The following is an 11,764-nucleotide window of genomic DNA, read 5'->3' on the forward strand; positions in this document are numbered from 1 at the left end:
CCACCTTCTTCAAGTTGTTTTCCCTTATCGTCACTAGTCATGATCTCGCTTCGCAACATGATATTCACATTCAGGTCCTCTTCGCAAGGCTCGGCTCTCATCGTCTGTAAGTTCTAGATAGGATGCTGAGGTTGCATCTTCTTCTCCTGCATCTTGGCCATCAGCATAGGGCATTCTTCAATTGTGTGGTCAAACTGAGTACAATATTGACATGACAGGCAGGTCTGATTCGTACACTCTCACGCGTAGTGTCCTACTGTTCTGCAATTGTAGCAAATGACCTGCCCACGAACCCTACCAGGTCCTTCTCCTCCTCAGCCTCGTCTGTGTCCCTAATATCCTCCGCGTGCTCCACTATCACCCTAATTTGGAGGCTGATTTTCCATTTGCATTTGATACGTAGGTGTCCTCTCCATCATTAATTCATAACTTCGGCAGTGGCGCTCATCATGGCCCACCGATTTGCAAAAATAGCAGAACAATTGTTGTCCTTTCTGTACAAACTTTTGTAGCAAATGACAATTATATGTGACATGTTTTTCGGCCACTTGAAAAATAGCGCACCATAGCGCGGGCCCCATACTTGGTCCTACTAGAGCTTCCTGCCTCAGGGGCATCCTCCCCCCCCGGTAATATAGTTCGTGAAGACAGGCAATGATCCTTATCATGTCCCTGGCTCTTACACTTGAGACACCAGACTTCTTCGCGCACCTTTATCCTGGCCTCTTTTTATTTTTTCAAGCTCTATAATTCCAAACAGAGGTTTTGCAACTGCGAGTGAATTTGTTGGACTCCCAAAGACGCATCCTAAATAGGTGTCTCATGCAATCTCATCGCGATTTCCAGAGCTTCCGCCTAAGTTCCTATCTTTTACTGCGATAAAGCAATCCTTAGGTGGGGCAGGAGCGCGGCTATAAACCAATCGCGGTGCTGACTATCTGTGAGATTCATATTAGCTTCACGGACCCCGCCCTTCAGTCTTTGATCTAGCTCCCATGTCGTTTCACCAGGCCTCATCATGATTTCCTTAAATGAAATTACCGATTACGAGGCAGGCTTAGGCTTACTAAATTCTTCGTTCAAAGCGGTTTAAGTATCTGCTAATGACGCCAATGGATTACTAGTGCAGTACTTAATGTACCATGTCAGCGCGCGATCCTGTAAAGCAGTAACCAACTACGCCTTATTTATATTATCATCTATAATATGTTGTGTTGTCCACACAGCCTTCGCAACAAACAAAAACTGATCCGGATCCTCACTTCCTAAGCCCTTGAAAACTGGAAACTTCATTATATTTGACATGTTGACCTGCGGTGGTAGTGGTGGCAGTGGCTGAAGGTGTATGTTGTGGAGGTGAAGGTGGAGGTGGTGTGGACGGATGAGGTATTCGTGGAAAACCCTGTCTTATCAACTGGATAGCGCTCTGCGATGAAGCCTGTGCTGCTCCCTCGTCATCACTCACAGGAGGTTCAATCAACGGGCTATATTCAGGGCCTGTTCTTCTCCTATCCCTGAAGAGCTTACCACTTCGCATAGCTCCAAATATAAAGGAAGTGGCATAACCTGTTTCTCACATAACAACATCTTAATCCAAGTATTCAAATATCTTAGATACTTACCTCGCGGTACTTTGAAGAAGCAACACTCTACTTCACTGTAACTGACTGAGGTGTCAACCGCGAACTTTGTAACAAATCGTCCTATAACCTGATCAAGCCAATGGTCAACAACACATGTGATCTTATCTTCAGAAGCTTCCAACCTCCGCACTAATTCTGGAGTCCACACTATTGAACCATCAAGCTTCCACCTCCCTTGGCCGTCTGCCAATTTAGCTATTCACTCGTATAGTTCAAGTAGGAAGGTGTAGAAGAAATTTCGTGTATTTATGTGTACAAATATCTGTCCAACCATTGTTCTTTTGTCGGACGTGGATTCTTGTTTTCCTGTGCTCCGAATTCGTGGATCTTTCTATCCAACCACTTCTCAATTTCCTTCTTGATTGGATTCGAGTGATGCGACATCACACATCTCTTTATGCAAATCTCAGTCTCGACAATAGAAACATTTGTTGGCTTAGGGGGTCCTGACCTAGGTTCAAAGTTAGTTGCGCCAAACAAATCCCTACACTACTAGCCCTTTCAACATCAATCTGTGGTGCATGGACTGAAGTCTCACCCGAAACAGTATGGGGGGGTGCTGGAACCAAGTTTCCGCACCTAGAGATTAGTGTGATGTCCTTCTGCGACCTAGATCTGCCTTCGTGCAGATCTTTAAGCCCCTATGGCTTATCATTGTAACTTCCTTCGATCGGCCTCTAGACCTCCGCAAAGGTCTACGACTGGCTTTTGCGGACTCTGAACAGGCGAATTAGCTACTTACATGCACCATAGATTACTCTTAGATCAGTATTTACTCAGATCTACCTAAGTGTTTGATAACTTTAACAGAAAGTGTTAGGATCTTCGTGTAATCACTTAACATTAATTGCGTTTAGTTAGTTATACAAATCAAGTAAATTTGTGCATCAATGCATCATTATTTCATAAAGACATCATTCATCACAGCATATATCGCAATCATACATAACAGAAGTAAAGAGCTAAAACACAGGAATTTCTGCGATAATCTTCTTTATTGATCTTCAATATAGGTTTACAGACTCAATAATTCCCTGCGCACTCAATTGCAGGGGTCTGCGCACTCAGCTGCAAACACTACTCTAGGCCTCTGCGTACTCAGCTGCAGAGCCTTTTCCCCTCTAAGACTACTTCTCTACTCTAGACTCCTTTGCTCGTACCCATAGACAATTTCTATTACTTCTATCTGCATTAGACTCTCTAAGATACACCTATTTATATAATTCCATGGTCTGCAGACCATGGGTAGATCTTCAAAAAGCCGACTCAAGATTACATAACGGAGGTTAAAACCCTTTTTTGACTCTTAACTAGCTACGCACTCTGTGACCACAATTTGCGGAGACTTTACATCTTTTTACATCAAAACTTGGGCTTTTGCCCCAAAACTAGCCCAAGGGACCCCATCCCAACACACTGACGATTACTGGGTTGGAAATGTTATTGATAGAAATAGCACATATGGGTGTTGATTTAGCTTGGGATCTACCATGATATCTTAGATGAGTAGGAAAGAGAAGTATGTGGCTTTGAGTACAACAGAGGTAGAGTATATTGGCGCTAGCGTGGCTAGTTATGAGGCAGTTTGATTAAGGAAGTTCTTTGGAGAGTTGTTTGAGAAGGTCCTTGATACACCAGTGATATATTGTGACAACAAGAGTGGGATTCAATTAGCAGAGAATCGTGAATATTTTTGGGATGAAGATATCTTCATGTATTGAGACAGTTTTGTTGTATGAGACAAGCTTAGGCTTGTGGTGGTTGCCTCCATGAGAGGGAGAAAGGATGAATAAGGTATCCTTTTATAACATTTATTTGTTCTAACATAAAATTTGATTTGATCTCTTATATGAAAAGGAAAACAAAGGACTATTGTTCTTGGTAATGCATGAGGCAATGTGATTGAACTCTTTAGTGAGTTATTTAAGCTAGTACCAGATCCGAGCACTTTTATATGTTTCTAATATTTAGAGAACAACATGGATTGATGGATGTAAGCATCCTAGGTAAAGGTCTGGACTAATCGAGGACACTAAGTTATGCTCTTCCCCCTATTTGAACTCCATGGTTAGGAATTGATCCCTAGAGCTTCTAGGATGAGGGACCTTTGGATTCAACAGAGCATACCCCAATTTTCATCTATATTCCTACCCATCTAGTCAATGGGTGTTGGCTACTTGAGTTAGGAATGATCCTTACCATTTATGGTAAGTGGCATCCCACTCAAGCTAGAGATGCAAGTCTTCTACCACTGACTCTTGAGGGTCAAGTTGAGAATATCATCAAATAATAGGATAGGCGTGATCCTTACCATTTATGGTAAGTGGCATCCTGCTCAAGCTAAAGATGCAAGTGTTCTACCACTAACTCTTAAGGATCAAGTTGGGAAAATCAACAGATAATAAGATAGGCATGATCCTTACCACTTATGGTAAATGGAATCCATCATATTATCACCAAACAGTGGGATAGGCACAATTATTACCTCATAAGGTAAGTGGCATCCCTCCTATTGTTTATGGATTTCTGGGAAGTAGCATTGGCTCCCCACTAGCAGATGATTCTCGGGTAGTAGTGTTGTCGCACAGAATGTCTAGGCACCGTGACAATGACTTAGATCGGGGATTGTCACACTAATCCCCAATCACTCTGTTTGAGTTGTCTCCGAATAGCAGACTAAGTGGGTTAGACCCTATGGAAATGGAAAGAGGAAAGATTAGTTGGGAACCAACCAATCTGGGAGACATGGCTAAGCAACAAATACTTGTTTTAGATTGTGCAAGATTTTAAGGATTCAAATTGATTTGAGGGAAATGATACCAGTGCCTTGTGGATTCAACTATCTTGCGAAGGAAATAAATTCCAAGTAAAGGATGGGACACTGTTGTTGAATGATTCGGTTGTCTTTTATGCAGATGAAAAACTTAAAGCTATGTGAAGGGCAGGAACTTGGTTAATTTTAGTTAAATGGGGGCCTAAAATATGAATTATTCTGAGTTATGTTGTGAGTGTCGTTTAACTTAAGGCTCGGAAAAATGATAATCATAATGTGAAAACAAGTACTTATACCAACAATGTAAATGGTAAAATATGCACAAGTAATTACTGAAATGAAAAATATGACTGAAATTTAAAATGCTGGAAATAAAACACTTTAAATTCAGAAATCCATTTGTATGAAGTACTCAATCAAGATCATTAGATGCATAAGTAAAACTAGATTAGTCCTACTTGCATGAGCATGTAAAATCAAATGTATTTCAGAAATTAAACTAAGTATTTAAACTTATATTACATCAATGAAATATCAGTCTAGTAATATGCTCTTAAATCAAATGTTAATGCCAGCAATATATTCTAAAACAACAGTCTTGTAACCATGCAATATTCAGGTTTTTCTATATATAACAACATAAACTTTTAAATCACACACTGATGACTACAATTCAGGAAAAAATTGAGTTTAATTATTTCTGAGATATATTTGATCTAAAAACTCATAAATAAATTACTAAACAACAATGAATATGTTCATAAATTTGTCAATTAGCATGCATAAAGTTACTGGAGATAATTTCTATCTTTGTAATGTACAACAGTAGATGTAAATTAAATTTGTTGCTATACTCCAGCGAATTTCAAATCTATGTCAGTATTAGCCTTGATTTCAAAATGAAATGAGGAAAGGTTGGAGGGTGTGCACAAGACAGCCCTTAGGGGCTTGAGGACACTTGAAGCTATGTTGCCTGAATCACTGAAAATCCTCAACTCAAAAATTTTCTATGAAAAACTTTTTATTAAACATTTGTTAAATTTTTTAGGGAAATTTATGGAGAAAATTTAGTGATGGAGGGTGAAGAAAGGGAGGTTGAGAGGAGGTGAGGGAAGAGGCCAAGAGGGATAGGAAAGGGAGCCGAGAAAGGGAGGTCGAGAAGGAGCTAGATGTAGCCAGCATAGGGCCTCCAGGCCCTAAACAAATTTGCCCATGATCCTTTTGAAATTTCTCTTTAACCTGCAAATAAAATGTGGATGCCCTCTGGGGCCTAGATAGGTCTCCAGAATCCACAAAAAATTCTTGCAATCTTCAGGAGATATTCCTAAACCAAGAAAAAAAAACCCCAAAGCATGTATATACAAAATTATGAAATACCCAAAACCCCAATGAATTAGAAATTTGATATTTACAAATCTACAGTAATATTCTACAGATCTAGCATATCTGCATATCAAAAACCCCTATTAGCCATATTTGAACAAATTTTGCACAAATTTAGAAATAAATTTGAAATTTTAAAGAGACACAAGCCCAAGAAAAACCCTGCAAGTAAAATATTCTATAAAGTGACTTCAGAAATTAAAAAAACATAGTGGGCTCTTTACATTTTGTAAACTAAGAGTCAGTTGGTCCAGCTGAGGACTTCCCCAAATGCCCAAATCTTGAATGATAACTTCTGCACACTTAGATATGATTGTTAGATTAATAAAGGTTCAAAAGAGATCATAAAATCATCAAGAAATAGAGATACCTACTACTTTATCAAATCAAAATGATATTTTAAAAAACCCAGAAATCTATGCGAGATACATGTACACAGATCAATCCCCAAAGGCTATTAACCAGCAAATGCAAATAAAAGCAGCAGAGTATTAAGAACAATATTACGACATAAATCTGAAAGAGGAACACCACGGTCTGAAACCCCAAAGTCTTTGTGTTTTATTAACCAGAAAAAGTTACAAGGGTTTTCTTAGAGCAAGTACATGATTGAAAAATCAGATCCAAATAATGGAGAGAGGCATCTCATTTATCAAAAAAATTCTCCAATGGCTAGTTGGCTTGATCCCCATCAAAGAAATCTCAACCGTTGATGAAGATCGAATGATCTTTTCATCATCACCATTGAAATAAAGTTACTTTTTGATAAAATTCGAATTTCACTTTTAATTAACTCAAAAATGATTATTTTGAGTTAATTGCTGCAAAAAGTTGACTTTGACTTAACTACTATGGCTCAAGGGTCCAAAATATCTTGAAATTTTCACTATTCCCTTGGTCGGGGACCTCCAAAAATTAAAAACTTTAAAACCCACGAATTTAAATGTTGAAGAATTTAATTTTTCCTAAGACCTAAATTAATTAAATTTTTGGCTTTAGCATTTTAATTTATTTTAATGAGAAAATTTAATTAATTAACTCATGAGGGGATTATTGAATTTTCCAACCCTCTAATACTTTAGCATTAAAGCAAAAATATTATTTACATGAAATATTACATTTCTAACCCATGAAGGGGGAACACCTATTCGTTATAGAACCTCAATAATTACCCACTTCTGCGACACAAAATATGATCTAGTAGACTAAGTGACTTGTAATAAAATAATCTAACCAAATAGTTAGAATTATTCCCAAATCACTTTTACAAAAACTCGATAAATAACACTTGGACTCATTTAAAATTTGACGACAAAATCCACCCTAACTTTGTGGTGAGGTTTGAGGGAAAAACTATGTCGATCATCCTTGTTTGGAAACACACATAAATCGGTGAGACTAAAAACCTCATAGGACAGAAATCATTATTAGAAAAATAAATTTACCTCGGTTATTACATACATTTGTCTTATTATGATCATTTACATTACAAAATGCATAATGGGTTTACAAAAATCCAGTGTATATATAGCTGATAACGATGAATTTGTGGATCATCTAAGTGCTTGAACATGATGGAGATCCATGCACAAAAAAAGGTAGTTGACATGGAGTGGTCAACAAGTAGCATTGGCTCCCCATAGGCAGATGATTCCTAGGTGGTAGCATTGGCTCATGTTGATTTGGGGTAGCATCGAATGTGCTCTAGCCATGAAAATGGGTGGAGAGGCTAAAGCACATGAGATCTCCAAGAACCAGAAATGGTTTGGGCAGATTCTAACCAGTTTGGAAGATATTAAAATAATTAATATTTTTAATGGATCTCCTAAGTCTAAACTTAGGAAAAACAAAATATTAATGGGTATTAATATAAAACTGGGTTAGAAGGTTCCAAAAGTCATGGATCAAGCCAAACCTAATCTTAGCCATTGATCAGAGATTTAAACTCGGTTGTTGAAGGACCAACAGGAAAAGTATAAGAAGAGGCTTGAGGGTCAATTGGAGAACACACTGAGGGAGACCAGTCAGTTCGATTTTTGGAGCGGGGTTAGCTGAGAAATTCGAACTAGTGGTCTGGAGAGAATTAAAAGGCAACAGGTACGGAAAAAATATTCGGGAACAACAACAGAAGACCAGTGCAAAGGTTGGAGAGGCACACGCAGAGCCTCTCGGGCAGACGCAAAGGCAACAGATTGCGCAGTCACTGGAGGGCCTGCATGGGTGATGCAAAGAGGCAGACGCTGATGCAGAGGGTCTGGGAGCTGTGCAGAGGACAGCAAGGCTTACGCTGGGACTGGGAGAAGTACTTGAGAACTTTTTTCTGTTGGGTAAGCCAGTTTGGCAACCAGTTGTACTGAAGAATTGCTGAATAATAAAATCCTCCTCTGCAGCACCAGTTTTCCCACGTTGGGTTTTTCTAGGGACAATTGTCCAAAATATCTGTGTTGATGTGTTGATTCTTGTGCATGTGTTTGTTTCTGTATTATGGTGTGATATCTGCAGCAGAATTTAATTTAATGTTTACTGAAGGGTTTTCATAAATAACTTATTGAGAAATAAGTAGGTAAAATAAATTAGTTGTTACAGTGATAGAATTTTCAGATGGTATCAGAGGAAGTAATCAGAGACAGGAAGGAAAAATAAGTTATGGGTCGAGACCATGGTGCAAAGGCATCTACGTCAGGAGACTCACACAGATTCTTAGAAAATTGCACAAGAGATAGTAATTTCAATTTCTCTATGTTGGCTTCGAGGCTGGAAGAAGAAGTGGCTTGTGTGACTAGCTCTGCATCATCAGAGGTATGGTATATAGACAGTGGCACCTCTTGGAATATGACGAGAATCTGGGAATGTTTCTCATATTATTAGAAGGAGAGGATGAACTTTCAGATCACCATGGGGAATAAGGCAAAGTGTACTTTAATAGGGAGGGGTACCATAGTTTTTCAAACAGAAACAGGAGAGCAGTTTTGTGCTACCAATGTCTTGCATGTACCAGGATTAGGGATGAACTTACTTTCTATGTCGCAACTTCAAGGCAAAGGCTATGAAGTTTTCTTCATTAAGGAGAAAGTATACGTCAAGCACCCGATCTGGAAAAAGAAAGTGCAGATCGGGATAAAAAGTAACAAGTTGTACAAATTACAACTAGAATCACCAATGGCACTAATAGGCAGTCATGGAGACAAGGATTTGAATGAACTATGGCACAGAATAATGGGACATCTGCACCATGGGGCTCTGAGAATTCTCAGGAACACTATAACAGGAGTTATGGATCCTAGTACGGAACGAGATGATGTATGCAGAGGATGTGCTCTTGGAAAGTATGCTAAAGCAACATTTCCTACAAGTAAAAATAGGGCCAAGAGTGTACTATGATTGATACACTAAAATATCTGCGGATCTATGTCCACTAAAGCTCTTAGTGGTGCCAAGTACTTCCTCACCTTCTTTGATGAACACTCAAGGAAAACTTGGATTATTTTCTGAAATCCAAGGACGAGGTTTTTTGTCAATTCAAAGAGTTCAAGGCTCTGGTGGAGAATCTGACTGGGAAGAAAATAAAAGTTTTGCGCTCAGATAATGGTGGAGAGTATGTCGATAAGGACTTCATTGATTTTTGTGCTAAGGAGGGCATTAGGAGTGGACAGCTCCTTACAATCCGGAGCAGAATGGAGTAGCAGAAAGGAAGAACAATACTATCGTAGAAGCAGCTAGGGCCATGATGTATGATCAGGATATGCCAAAATTCTTGTGCACAGAAGCATGCAACATGGCAGTCTATGTTTAGAATAGAAATCCTCATTGGGCATTGGGAAATATTACTCCAAAGAAAGTCTTCACAGGGAAGACGCCTGAAGTCAGTGATTTCAAGATATTTGGGAGCTTAGCATATTGTTGCATACTCGAGGAAAAGAGGAAGAAGCAGAGAAAGGATATCTAGTGGGATATAGCAAGAACGCTAAGGCATACATAATCTATCTTCCAAGGAGTAGGAAGGTAGTAGTTCGACGAGATGTGAAGTTCATGGAGGACAGGGCTTTCAGAAAATCTCGAGAAATGCCTTCAAAGGGGCAGTCAAAAGAGGAGTCGTTGGTCAAACCTCTTCAACCAACAAAAGTAAAGAATTCTTCCTCTGATTAGGAAGAACCACAGGAGGAGTAGGAGCTAACAAAAGCACCTGCTGGCAGAGGAAGAAAGAACATGGAACTTCGTCAGATTCTATGAGATGCAGAGGATTTCATCAATGCACCAAGGAACAATAAGAGGGAGAGAAAATAGCCAGATAGATATCAGGCATTAGTAGCTCAGGATGGGGAGCCTGCCAGTTTTCAAGAGGCTGCTCAATAACAAGTTTGGTTGGATGCGATGGTAGAGGAGTATAACTCCATAATGGTGAACAATGTCTGGGAGGTAGTGCCAAGGCCCCAAGATAGATCAGTGGTAGGTTCGATATGGATCTACAAGAAATATGTTGCAAACAGCAGTGTGGAAAAATACAAAGCCAGGTTTGTGACTAAGGGGTATGCTTAGAAGGAAGGAATTGACTACGAAGAGACCTTCACTCTAGTAGCCAGGTATACATCTATTAGAACCGTGATATTTGTTGAAGAATAGATGGGATGGGAGATTCATCAAATGGATGTCAACGTCATTTTTGAATGGGGTGATAGAATAAGAACTATACATTGAATAGCCAGAAATCTTTGAGACACATGAGAAGAAGTATCATGTATTTAGATTGAAGAAAGCTTTGTATTGGCTAAAACAGGAACCTAGAGCTTGGTATGGTCGAATTGATGGCTACTTGCAAAAGATGGGATTTGTCAAGAGTGATGCTGTTAAAATTGGCAACCAGGGCAAAACTTCATGTGGGTCATCTTATTCATGGCTAATAATATTTTTATTAGATTCCGCTCATCGAGAGGTGTAGGATTAATATAAAGATCATCCAATTCCAATAAGTATTCATGGAGATATGAATTTATTTTGATTATGGAATTATTATAAAGCCGACCTACAACTCATGTAGGCTCAGAAGCCCAATAGTCGCATCTATTCACCCACCAACGTTGTGTATAAATATAAGAGGACTTTTCCTCATTTAGACTCACTCATCTCATCACATCTCTCTCTCTCTCTACTGCGCAGATTTGAGTCTCTTCTCTACTGCGCTGAAATGGGTCTCTCTCTCTCACACATGTGAAGCCGAAAGCTGTTGAATTTGAAGCTGCAACTGCAGAAGTAAAGATTGACTTGCGTGGCCTAGAATATCTCCTCTTTGGAACTGCGCTATAGGTTCATCTGAACCTCCTCTGAAAGCCGCAACTTTTGGTGGTGGAATGAAGTCAATCCGACGAACGGTTTGAAGATATCGTCTGCCCTAGTTTGAAGCCGGAAACTGCTGAAACTGAAGCTGCATCTGAAGAAGCAAAGATTGACTTGCGTGGCCTAGAAGATCTCCTCATCTGAACTGCGTTGTAGGTTCATCTGAACCTCCTCTGGAAGCCCAAACGTTTGGTGGTGGAATGAAGTCAATCCGACTGTCGGTTTGTGAGATATGGTCTGCCCTAGTTTGATAATGAAGCCGCTAATGCTGATGCTATTGATCTAGGGTTTGCTACTGCTGATATGAATCAGATTTATTGTACTATTTCTCGCTGTTGAATTATTGAAGATAAAAGAAGATTTGATCAAAGGGTTTCCCCACACATTGTGGGGTTTGTCCCTGGCTAGCCGCCACATCTTGTGTCTCTTGTCTTGGCTTGTTTTCTGTCGATCGTTTAATGTTCTATCTGCACTTTACTTTATGTACATGTGATTGCTAATCGGTGGAATATAATAAGAAAAAGAAGTAAACTGTTATAAGCATAGAACATACCATAACTTAACATGGTATCAGAGCTGAGGTGAAGACAAAGCCCAAGCAAGAGCAAGAGCAATCATTGAAGAGAAGATTGGC

This window comes from Pinus tabuliformis, chromosome 6 (genome assembly GCF_031772625.1).
Source record: "Pinus tabuliformis cultivar Carrire ecotype Pingquan chromosome 6, CPIR1, whole genome shotgun sequence".
Lineage (NCBI taxonomy): Eukaryota > Viridiplantae > Streptophyta > Pinopsida > Pinales > Pinaceae > Pinus > Pinus tabuliformis.